Source organism: Strongylocentrotus purpuratus, unplaced genomic scaffold (assembly GCF_000002235.5).
Source record: "Strongylocentrotus purpuratus isolate Spur 01 unplaced genomic scaffold, Spur_5.0 spur5_scaffold_16, whole genome shotgun sequence".
Taxonomy (NCBI): Eukaryota; Metazoa; Echinodermata; class Echinoidea; order Camarodonta; family Strongylocentrotidae; genus Strongylocentrotus; species Strongylocentrotus purpuratus.
Window position 1 is genome coordinate 16,563,209 of NW_022145601.1, and position 13,164 is coordinate 16,576,372.

The 13,164-nt window shown below is 36.1% G+C and overlaps 1 protein-coding gene across 1 annotated transcript in view; it reads right to left on the reverse strand.

Annotated features, from left to right (window-relative positions):
* LOC753612 (retinal rod rhodopsin-sensitive cGMP 3',5'-cyclic phosphodiesterase subunit delta) overlaps nucleotides 1-13,164 on the reverse strand; it is a 65,080-nt gene that overhangs the window by 32,264 nt on the left and 19,652 nt on the right. The window lies entirely within an intron of this gene.

Genomic DNA, 13,164 nt, shown 5'->3' on the forward strand with positions numbered 1-13,164 from the left:
AAAGATCAGATGTTCAAAGGATCACTTTGTAGAAAGAAGAAAGAAAATACAAGTACACCCCTGGAACACCTCAAGAAAAATGATGCAACAATTTATAAAAAAAAGAAATGCCAAACGAAACAGTTTCTCAGATTCACGTCCTCTTTATAATGAGACAATCAATTTCTGGAGTAAGTTTTTAAATAGGATAGGATATTCCGCTTTAATTGAATGACAAACTATCATCTATTACCCGGTAATTGAATTCCAGAAGAGCTCAAAAGCCTTGTTCATACTTAACACATTAAGCTGGATTAAAAAACCACGTAGCAAACATATTGTCTGTTTGGAGCGAGAAGGGCATTAACTCTGTGTTAAAAAGTACAAAAAGGATAGGATATTCCGCTTTAATTGAATAAGAAACTGTCATCTATTACCCTGTAATTGAATGCCAGAAGGGCTCAAAAGCCTTGTTCACACTTAACGCATTAAGTTGGATTAAACAAAATACTTGAGTTCAACATTTCATATGTAAAAACAAAAAAGGAAGACAGATGTGTTTTTTTAATAGGCATAATAAAGGCACCTATTTAAAGCATGCATACATGTAATCACTTTGTGTGTTATATCTAAGAAAGAGAATTTTTAAATTGTGCACTTTGCTCCTGTCTTTTTATTTTGATGCTGCAATAAAAAAAAAATTAAAAAAATTGGAGGCAGTTTAACTTGTTATGTGTGAAAGAAGCTCAACTTTGTGTTCAGCAAAAATTTCACAGCAGATGATATCTGGACTTCAATTTCCTAGACTAATATTCCTCATCACGCCACCTGGACACGGCACCAGGTGAAGGAGCGGAAACACGACACTACGAGATGATAATCATCGTGATGTCGAATTCTGATGGCATCGCTAATCCTGCTACGGCAAGGAAATAGGAGCATGAGAATTTAAATGCAGCATCTCTCTTTTAATAGCGCTTCCACTGGTAAACAGTAGTGCCTGCTGAGAGCAAGAAGGTTACTAACAAACAGTACTTTGATATTAAAGATAAAAATGAGTTCTAGTCATGCAATTGCATTGTGAAAGAAACGTTGTGGAACCGATCAGAAAAAGGATGATCATCTAGCATAAAAGTATTGGTGTGTACTGCAAGGTTCTGGAATCATCAAAATGATAAGAAATTTGGCCCAGTCTTGGTAAAGTTACAAGCACTGTACACAGAAAGATGTATATGGGACTACACGAACATGTGGCATAAAAATCCGTCCCGATTTTTATGATGTTACATGCCATATTTAGAATATTAAGGCATTTGAAGAGCCATGCTTTTCAGGGAACATTTTTCATTTGCTGTTCTTCCACACTTGCATAATACAATGATAACGCTCACAAATTATTTTTCACCTCTTCCAAGAACTCAACCTTCTCTTTAAGAGTTAACACCCTTCTGGCTCTTCAGGGGCGAGAAGCAGATGAGGAGCTGCAAGAGCCAGTTCATATTACATGATGAATATTAGAATACAGGATGAAATTTTCCCACAACACACTCCAAACATGAGGCAAATTATTATTAGCGTGCCTATTAAACATTCACCAGCAGTCTCTTTCTTTGGAATCGGAGATGGAAAAGGCTGGGAAAATAGAAAAAAATGATTATTTCTAGTCATGCTCAAGTTGGCTTCAAAGACCAGTGCTGACTTGTCAACAGAAATCTTTGGTAAGGCTCAGGTTTCATGACACTGCAATGCGCCGACCTGTATTTCTCATCAGTTAATGCAGGTCAGATATGAGATACTGATCCTGTCTTAAAGATGGGCTCCACATAAACCCCATCACAGTTTTTCAATTTTGTTTCAGTGTATCCTATCTCTCTCTCTCTCTTGTATGTGACCACCCCCTCCCCCCACCCCCACTCCCCTTGAATGACCCCGCCCCATCTGTTTTTCTCATCAGTTCAAACATGTTGATACTTTAGATACAGATCTCGGCTTAAAGATGGACTCCAAAACTGGTTAATCACAGTCTAGACAGTTTTGCTTTTTACTGAATCCTGATTGATTTCCCCCTAAAGAATACAACCCACCACCCCCAGCAGAAGAGACAAAGTAGAAAACCACCTTAGGTATATCGGAAGATTACACAAGCTAAGATGCCAGATGTATGTGAACAATTAAAACACAGGGCTAGGCTCTTATCACCAACCTGTTAACAGCAACAATAAAATCAGTCAGATCTTTTTCAGAATCCATGTGTTCATATCTAACAAAGACAACTGGCACACATGTGGGGTTAAATGCTGTGCGCGCACCCACATAAATATATGGTGCACATCTCAATGCATAGGTGCAGTATTTGAAGTGATTTACAGGGTCTCAATTATTTGGAGAAAAAAATAAAAATAATCTGAATATCATTCAGTGAAACCAGGGCCCCGTCTTGTAAAGAGTTGCGATCAATCGCAACTTATTTCTAATTGATATCAATCACAACTGTGTACATAAGAGACTGCAAACTTGCGATTGATTGGAGGACTTGCGATCAGTTTGGGTCAATCGACACTCTTTATAAGACAGGGTCCCTGTTGTAAGAAGGAAACTTCTGTATATTTTGAGTGCCTTGGATGTCTGAAAGCTTTGTTTCTCAAAATAATTTAATCGTAATAGATGGCTATTGTCAACAACAAAAACCCAGCACATATCTAGCAAAAATATCTGCTTTTACCATCATGGTTCAAGATCCTGTACACTTCATAAAAGTTACCTATAAATTTGTTACCCTTTTACACATTTTGTCTGAGCTTAAAAACTAGCACTGTCCAAATAAAAAATCATGGTGATTGTTTGTTTCTTGGTATTTTTGTAAACTGTATTATTGATATTCATTTGTTGCTTCTTATTTTCTTAAATAGTGTTTTGTAAATGTGTACAGTTATCAATTGCTCATGCTTGTATTGATTTATAAGCCATTAATTGTGCATCATATTATACAGTTGTAAGTATACAATTATCAACATTATGATAACTATCGAAAATAATATCGCTAGTGATATTCGTTTGTCTCGCAATGTGGTCAATAAGGAATCTAAAAGATCACGACGTTTCGTGCGCCGCTGCAACACTTCGTCAGGTGATAAATACTAATGAAAGCAAGCGTCTTTTATACTCTACAGGAGGATAACTATGATTACTATTATTATGATAACTATTCTACAAAACATTATAATAAAGAATGCAGTATAAAAATGCGTACATGTAGGTATGCAGAGATGCCAACCTCTTGACACAAAAAAACAGACTGAGTATCCTAAAAAATCAGATTTTGGAGAGAAAAATCAGATTTTCACGAAAACTCGACACTACCAACGGCTGATTGGCCCCAGGCCAGTAAAATTTCAGAAAAATGTGATACTGGTATGTACAGTCAAGTAAAATGTTTGCTCTTTCATTAAAAGTTTAAAAGAAAATTGTAAAGCAAAGTTTTTGTTGGGGTAGCGGGGGTTTACTTGTACATGTTTCTATGCGATTCCATGGTTTTTATGGGTATAAAATAATTTTTAGAATTATTAAAAAATTAAAAAAAAAAAAAAAAAATTAAATTTTTTAAAAAATTGTTTTTTGTTGTTGAAAAATCGTATTTTAAAAGGTGATATCGTATTATCGTATTCTACTCTTATCGTACTAAATACGATTAAATCGTACTGGTTGGCATCTCTGGGTATGCTTTGGCTCATATCATCTCTCTTGAAATTTACAACTTATTTCTTCAAACATGTACTGCACATGCACACATACTTGAACTTTACATGACATCGTACAGAGAACACTTGAAAACACTCGTAGAGGAGCATGCAGCGTTTTCATGTTCATATAATACCTCTCATAATCATGCAAACATTTTGAAGATAATTGCTGAAATGCAAACAGTTATCAATCTCTCCTGACGAATGTCCAAAGGTCAAGCCGTAACACAAAAAACAACGGCTTGAGGCCGGTCTCTCTCCCCTCTTAATCTGAAACTCGAAACGAGCAATTTACGTGTAATAATACAAGGAGTGAGCCCCATTAGGGAAAAGGAGAACACGGAAATGAAGTGCTCTAGCACCACATGCCGTTTCCGTTTCTGAAAAAGGTCAGTATGTTGGTCGCCACCGGGACACTTTTGGGCAAACTGCAGAGACTGGGGCAAGCAAAGAGAATGTATAGAGTCCAAGCTGATTTGGCTGCAGTCCCACGCTAGCGTTAACGTGTATTGCACTCAGGTACAGCAAATGAATGAGAATGAGCACCTTCCAAGAAGAATCAAGAGAAGTTTCATATTGACTTCAGTTGTATTAAACACTTGATTTGATCCTTGCACTTACAGTAATACAATCATCGTCTGCTGAGAGCGACAGGGGCATTAAACTCAAATACTTTTACATTTACATGTGCATACATTTACAGTTAAGGCTCTCCTCACTCTCAAAATGGCAGCTCAAAACATAAATGGTGGGTTTTTTTAATCTCTGTATTCTGGCCCGAGATACATGTACTTGTGATACCCCTTCACACCATATGAATGTTACGCGCCTGTGATGAAAAAATCCCACCCTTTTTACAGTTGTAGACTTTCGTGTCCGCGGATGATGAACAGGCCTCGATGAGACACCCCCCGCCCGCTGAGAGCTGGGGGGGGGGGGGGGGTGCAAGCTCAGCCAAGGTTGTCTGTTAGATACCTGAACAATGGGGGAACAAGAATACTAATCAAAAAGAAAAGGTCACAGGCAAATAGCTGGGATAATTGAGAGTAAATTTCCGGAGTGCAGTGAGACCTTCCCATCGCTAATTACAGCGCACATCTATTGGGTCCAAACGCATCCTCGCCAAGGAGAAATGGGTGAAATCAATGCAATTCTACCTATAATGGTACACGTAGGAAGAGAAAGCACTAGAAAAGTAGACTCACACCCACCATGAGAGGGTGTGTGTACGTGTATGTATCGTTCATTTTGCCATTATTTGCTGTAAATCTCCAATCCCGCTGTATCGAGTCAATTACAATAATTACAAGTGGTTCAACATAGAGTGGTAACCATGAACAAACCTTTTTAAAGAGAACAAAATACTCTTTGTTGATTTTGGAAGAGGATGAAATATACACGTATATACATTATGGCAGCGAGCAGCCAATGCAGGGATACTAAGAGGTAATCTTGATATTTGTTGCTAGAAAGCTTCCATTTATTACAGACCTAGGAAAACTTTAAAGCCTGTCTGCACTATTTTGGCCAGGGGGGGGGGGGATTAGACCTCCCTGCAATATCACTGACAGGTGGTTATCTCATCAAATCAGCTCTCAATTAACAAAAGAAAAAGGGGATCATGGGGGACCAACAGGCACCGATTAGGCATTGTTTGCTATAAAGAGGGCGCAAGTAGCTATAAGTAGTGCAGTGGGGCTTTAAGAGCAGTAGCAGTTCTGTGTCACCTTTAAGGCCTTTAAAAAAGAATATCTTTAAATTCTAGGACTATGCAAGTTTACATCAGCAGAAAAGGTCACAGTTCTTGAATTTTTAAATGAGTCCTTTTTAAATTCAGTACACTGTGTTGTTCATGAATAGACTGGTGTAATGTACAAAATCATTACAGTCTCTAAACTGGTAATTGTTTGTTGAATTTAAGTCACACTGGTCCATTTATATACACTTTAATTATTATTTTTTTTGGGGGGGGGGGGGGGAGGGGAGGGGTTTCATTAATAATATTTCTTTGGGTTCATTAATGTTTTTCATGGATTTTACTTTCCTTTCAGTTAATGGTCATGGCATGGCTTGTGCTTTTAAACTAAATATGTTCCTTTATAAAACTGTTCCCCCTCGTGTGAAAGGCTGAAAGTTAATGACCCCACAAACCGCTAAAAGTATCGCATTCATAAGGTCTTTACTTCTCAGAATCTCCCGCTGTCCACCGACTGCTCTGTCATCTAATCCATGTCTTATCTTTCTCCTCTCGCAGGTCTACAATTGCTTTCGTATTAACCATCTAATTGATGGATCACTCCCGGCATCAGAGTTTAAATGAAGAAACTCTAAAATCCTGCGTGATTCCAGTCTAATGCACATTTTGCTCTCTTAAAGGTAATATGTCCCATTGCAGGTCCAAAAATGAAAAGATTGAATTTCAACTGCATTTGAAAGATAATACTTATTTAGAACTTCCCTTAAAACGAAAGGGCTTAAAAATGTCTTGAAGTGGGAAATTAACGACCATTAGTTGTCGAATCGACTTTAGTGATTGCAATCACTTAAGTATTAGTCTGATTTTCAGACCCTTGTACCGAATGGTTGTGTGTTTTGTGCTGTGCAAAGCCAGATTCAATCAGTTTAATGTTGGCCATTACAAGAATTGGGTTATTGATGTAGACATATGCCCATGAACCCTTTACAGCAAATTTTACGTATGTTATTGCCAAAGAAAAACAAGAAATCAGTCAGTCACTCAGTAGTGTCTGACAGTGAAGTCTAGAAAGTACAGGTTTCCTTACATAATTTCAATATTAGGACACTGCTATCATTTAAATTTTACAGATGCACTGTAGGACATACATGTACGTAACATGTTCACAATTCCTGCAAAGTTCTACAGAATTTGATGTTGGCGCTGCAAAAGGGACATCTTTAAAGATAAATTCGAGTTCTGGTCATGTGATTATATTGTTTAATTTTTGTTTATCTAATGGCAATTGAGATGTGTTCATCATGTACACATGGACATGTATGATTGATGTACAGGGATTGAAATAATTTGAAAAAGAAAAAGAAGAACAAAAAAGAAAAGAGACTAAACCTTGATGAAAATCATACAACCGCACACAAAAGTGGGCATGTGGGACTCTCCACACATGTCGCATGAAAATTCAGTTCAATTTTTCAGCTAGATGTATATTTTCCTCGACACATTTACAATATGAAGGCATTTGAAGAGTAATCCTTTTCAGGGGACAAAGTCTACTGTGATATTCTTCTTAAGTGACTCACAAAGAAGGAGAAAGCCCACAAATTATTCTTCATCTTTGCAAGAACCCAACCTTCCCTTTAATTCCAGCCTGTCTGTCTTTTTCTAAATTACCCTTAATGTTCCTGCCCAGACGTATATTTCATGCTCCGTGGTGATTTATTGCCACACTCTGCATCAATTTCCTATTGAAACAATTGATAGTGGCATTAAAAACAACATTTCCAATCGGCATTACTGGATTGAAATGGATTATAAAGCCCTCCGATATTCATATCATTCCATTTAAATGTTCAAATCAACTTGGCCTCCAAGGTTGATTGAGTCACATGTTTAAAGGTACGATGATACATTTCCTTGTAAAATGAAAGTGGTTGATTTGGACAAAAATCTACAAATGTTTCACAAATATTTGACGATTTGGACAAAAATCTACAAATGTTTCACAAATATTTGACTTTTAAAAGCAAATAATTATGGTAAAAGGCTTTTTCCATGAAAATGTATGACATGTAATGTGATAATCTAATTCGATTTTGAACATTTCCTTGCTTTATCAGTAGATTGTAAATAAAATTTACATGTACATGTACTACACATTATATTATCAACAAATTATCATTTTTATTATTATTTTTAATATCATTAATTTTTTAAATATTATCATTATTATCATTTTTTTTTTAATCTATTTATTTTTAAAATTTGTATTTGTATTTTGTATTTTTTATTATTATTATTTTTTATTTATTTATTTTTTTATTATTATTATTATTATTTTTTTTTTTTTTTTGGGGGGGAGGCATTTTGACCAAATGTAATTCCCTGACCAAAATATGTACATGTATTGATACCCAGATAGGTGTTTACTCTGTTTCAAATGTATGAGTTAACTGCCTACATATAGCTCTTAACAGAGGATATACAGTAAGCTGATTTGATTGAATGTTGACCAAATACGTAGTTTTGAATGAGTTGATTATTTGCATGTTCTTTTCGTCCAAAATCAAGTAAAAATCATAACGTTTCACGAGAGGTTTGAGAAGGCTACAATTTTCAAGATGGAAGGGTCACAGGTTTGATCCCCAGCGTGGTACGATGAAAGTCATTGTGGTACGTTTGGCTTTGTAAGATTCTGTATGATGCCTGATCGGAATACTCCACAGGGAGTGGAAAATGTGCCTGTATTGTAAAGCAGGGGGGGGGGGTTCGCTTTCCCCCTCCCAGGCGCAGGTAATGCCAAATACCCATTATTGATAGTAATATGCAACAACGACACACTATACTTTCCTGAAAATCAAGGTTATAACCACTATTTCCTGCATCTATTCATGAATACTATCCTGTCTGTAGGCCAACATCCCCATTAATACAGTGATCGCTGTGTGTTATTAACAATATATTCATGCACAATATAATTTTTTCTAATTTGAAAAAGGCAATTAGGTAGTTCACTACTCGCACACACTGTATTTCCCCAATTGATTTCACTGTCATGGCATACAGGTAGGGAAGGAGTGCAGGCACCTTCCTGATTACACTGCCCTCACAGGTCGCCATCTGCGTGTGAGGAGACTTGTATGTCGAAATCTGAAAAATAAGCCATAAAGGTTTGTTCACATACGCCGCAGTATAAACCTCCAAAGTTTACCAATAGAGTTGTAACCATTTTTCAAAAGGATTGTTAGTAAACCGCTGCAAAAAATATATTCGCTGGTTCTTAAATTCACGTTGCACACAATTCAGCCCGTTCAAAACACGCACAAGGAGTCATGCTTATATTTTCAAGAGTTCTAACATTCGCGCTTGCCGATCTTGGCGCGAAATCCGCGAAAATTGATGTACCGCAAATATTTCTACTTTCACAGTATTTTTTCCCATCCCCACTTGCCATTCATGTAGTGCACAAGAAACCCGCCACAGGTTACCGAGGCCAATGTAAACGAGCCTTAAGGTGTGTTCCCATTCTGCTGTCAAGTTACCATCCATCTCCCTTTTAATAGGGACAAAGATATTAATTGAACATACCGTAGCAGGTTAACCCACTATGGACCTATCCACTGTTATATCTGGAGCGCTGGTAATCCAGAAGATAGACTATGGGTGCATTCAAGCGATACTTTTTCACCCTTGAAACATGAGTTTTAAAGACGTTTAGTTTAAAACACGGTTTCAAGCGATTTTTGTTGGTTGTAAAAATAAACTTTTTTCAAAAACGCAAACATGAAACGCTGAAAAAGATGAGCTTTGTATCGCTAAAAACGCTTGAAAGAACGGAGATCTCAATCATGATTCTATAACGTCATCATCGTGGCCTGCTTCTGGTTTGGCCGACAGTCGACCGTAAACAGGTTTAAAAAGCACACGGCGAAGTCGACCTATACTTCCTGGGTCAAACTGCATAGTGTGATGAGCAGTGGCTGGGCTTGAAATGAGCGAGAATCAACGTTGATGAAAAATCGCTTGAACGCTCTCCCGCAGTAACCAGGTTTTTAATGGCGTTTTGATTTGTCATTCATGTTTGTGTTTCTACATGTAGCTTTGAAAAATCGCTTGAACGCGCCCTATATTACCTAATGTTTAGAGCATATTTGTCTCGTTAAAAGGGATTGCATCTCAAAGATGCACGTATTTCATACATCATGTACTATATCAGGGGCAGAAATATCCTGGAAATTCTTTTGATCCTTTCCATATGAAAATTTCAAGCTTGCAATGCTAACAATTCTTGTACCAGAATATTTGTTCTTCTTTCTAAAGCACTGAGTATTCCCTGTAATGATAACAAAACAAGCGCTGTTTCATGTACAGTATACACAAAAGGCACAATATCGTTGATTGGTGCATGGCATTGTAGTAGTGAAGTCGAATGAACAATACATTCAAGATATGATTTCTATGGCTATGCCATTATCTCAGTTTGGAACATCAAGTATACATGTATAAACCAAGCAAAAATCGGGTGAAATGTCTCTTGAAGAATTAATAGTATTTGGTAATTAAAGCATTTTTTTCTCCAAGTGAGTTTGCACTATGGTCTAAAGACAACTTACTCTTTTCAATACTACATTATTTTTATTTTTGTCTATTCTTTGTTTTAAAAATTAATACTTTTGGAGGTTCTTTGAAGCAAATTTTGACATTTTCCAGTAACAATTTTTTTTTTGAATTTCATTTTTTGATTGATCCTATTCATTTCAAATGAAACATCACATTGTATCAACATAACTTATGATGGATGATATGATAAAGACGTGAAACTTCACGACACTCCAGTTACAAATTGATGTCATTTAAGATTTTGAAAAATATAATCCTGGCCTAGATACAGATCATACATGTATGTAATGACTAGTAATGACCCCTAAGAAGTTTAAGAACAAAAAATATTAATGTGTGAAACCGTCTACAGGTAAAAATGTGCATTTGTTTTCATACAAGACTGATTTACACACAGCATAGTTAACTGCCTAATAAAACCTGCATGGAAAAATAATGACCATTTTATATGTATACTGTACGTACGGCAGGCATAGGTTAGAAACAAAGTAGCTCTGCAAAATAAAGATTCCTATAAAGCCATCTCACTTTATCTCTGCGTTATAGATATGACACAAAAATGTGAATTAGAGCTCTATGTTTACAACGTTCTATTTTGCCACTGTGAATGTTTTTTTCATGCGGTTTATCGCAAATACATGTACTGTAATAATAATAATAATAATAATAAATTTATATAGCGCAGCTTTTATACAAAATATATTCAGCTGTGCTGGATAAGAGCTCCTTTTTTTTAAATACTAAATTCTACAAAATAGGATTTCTCAATTGAACAATTATGTTTTTCAATTTGGATTTGAAGACATTGAGAGATGGAGTGCTTCGTATTTCTATTGGCAAGCTATTCCATAGTACATGTACATGTGGATGAGGTTTGAATTAATGCATCTCACATGCAAATAGACTTAACTCGGTTAATCTGATTTGCTTTCACGTTTAACCTACCTTTAGGGGAAGTCGCGAGAACATTCACAAAATAGAGCATTTTTAAAGATTACTGCATTACAGGCACTTCTTATGCCTGGGAGACCTCGATCTACTTTGCTCTTACACAGCTTACAAAAATTGTCAGGGACTCGGACTACTGCTAATTGAAATTGGGTTAATTTTGAAAATGACCGCATAACCTTGAAATGTTTATTAAAGTTTACTAACAATTACACACCATGATGACTTTTTCTTTTAGAATATATGATAAATTCTCTTCCCTTCAAATTAGGAACGTAGTTTAACTTCAAATAATAAATCCTATTCTTTATTCGCATTATGTGATTCGTGTTGAGACAGAGATTTTTGAAAACCACTAAAAAGTAGCATTTTGAGGACTCAAAATATCCTGTACCTGTGTATAAGGCGCACCCCCGACTTTTGATTTTTGCAGACGGAAAAAAAAGGTGCGCCTTATACGCGGAGATTTACGGTAATTTTTGTCAAGTGATTTTCAATAAAATTAAATCCAGATATACGTACATGTATATGTAAGAGTACAGAGCAAGGACCTGTCGTTGATATGTCAGAGAAAAATGTGACAAGCTTAATGGGTCACCAGAATATTTCTCAATGAAAGAGGGACATTATGCAAAAAAAATGGAGAAAGCAGTAGCAAATGGGGCAAGATGAAAAAAAACAAATCTACCTCTACAGCTATCAAAATATCAAAGTCCTAATCTTTAGGTGAAAAAGGTGCCTAAAAACCTGAGATTATTTTGTCTGTTAAAGATAAACTTGATTTCTGGTAATGCAATTGCATTGTGAAAAAAAGGTGTGGAATGGATCAGAAAAGTTGATCATATAGCATGTAAGTAATGGTGTGTAATGCAAGGTTCTGGAGTCATCAAAATCATCATAAATTTGGCAGAGTCTTGGTAAAGTAACAATCACTTACACAGAAAGATGTATATGGGACAACATGCATGGTGTCGGGGCTAGTACTACCTTGGTTTCCTTATCTTTCTATGCTCATTACTCAGCCAGTATACATTTTCTTCCAAATTCGTTTGGCACATGACATTTATTTGTAATCTTGAACATTCAGTGTAAGTTTCGTTAGATTCTGTGAGAATTAATTTTCTTTTTTTACCAGAACTCAAGTTTATCTTTAAGCGCCAGAAGGGCATTAGCTCTGGGTTAAAGTATATTATGAGTTAAGACCTTTTGGCTTCAAATAGATGATTTACCCACGTGTGTATACCGTAGAGCGACGGTATAAGAGCGAGGGTGTATAATGTTGCATGCTGCATACATGTAGCTGCGAGCACATGCAAGAGTGCTTTGGTAATAACCCTCCGAGTATGACAACAGACGTTGATGCAATGAGCAAGTGTCTACGACTATTTTTATCCCAAAATTAAAATGAGAAACGATGGTTATCTTTATAACATGGTTTGTTTACTTGTGGTGTGTATTAAAGCTCGATTGTTATTGGGAGGTAAAGGTACTATGTCCCATTTGCAGCCAACATCAAATTCTGTAGAACTTTATTAGCAGGAATAAAGAACATGGCTCTTCCTTCTACCCTCAACAACTATTCATCATTTAACACTTTTAAATGCAGGTATAAAGAATTACTGTTAAAACACATGCCCTCTAAAATACCAACGATTGAAGTATTGTAATGGGGTTATTCATGCATCGTTTGCTTTTTTCTTTATTCCTTTCTAATTTCACCTGCCTTTTCTATGGCCCTTCACACACTCTCGTCCTTTTACAATTTTCATATAATTTTCTAGAAAAGCACAACGACTCATCTCAAATCATATTTTCCCTCTTTTCTTCTTTACTCCCCTTCTCCTTCTTCTTTTTTCTGCTAAGATTTTCACCGCTCCTCACTCGACCTGTTCTCTATCTTATCCCCCCCCCCCCTACTCTGTATTTACCTAATGTATGCATTGTAAATGCCTTGTTTTGTTTTGTTTGATTTCAGTGAATGATGTGTATGTTCAATCTTTTTTATCTAGTGAAATAGATTAATAAATAAAATAAATAAATATCTGGACTCTGAACAATCTGAAGGAAAAAAAAGTCTTCTTGAACTTAAAAATATGGTTGTTACATCAAGGAAAACTGAATTTTATCAGTACAACCAACGGACAATAATACCAGGATTAAAACCTGTACCATGAACTCTCAAAA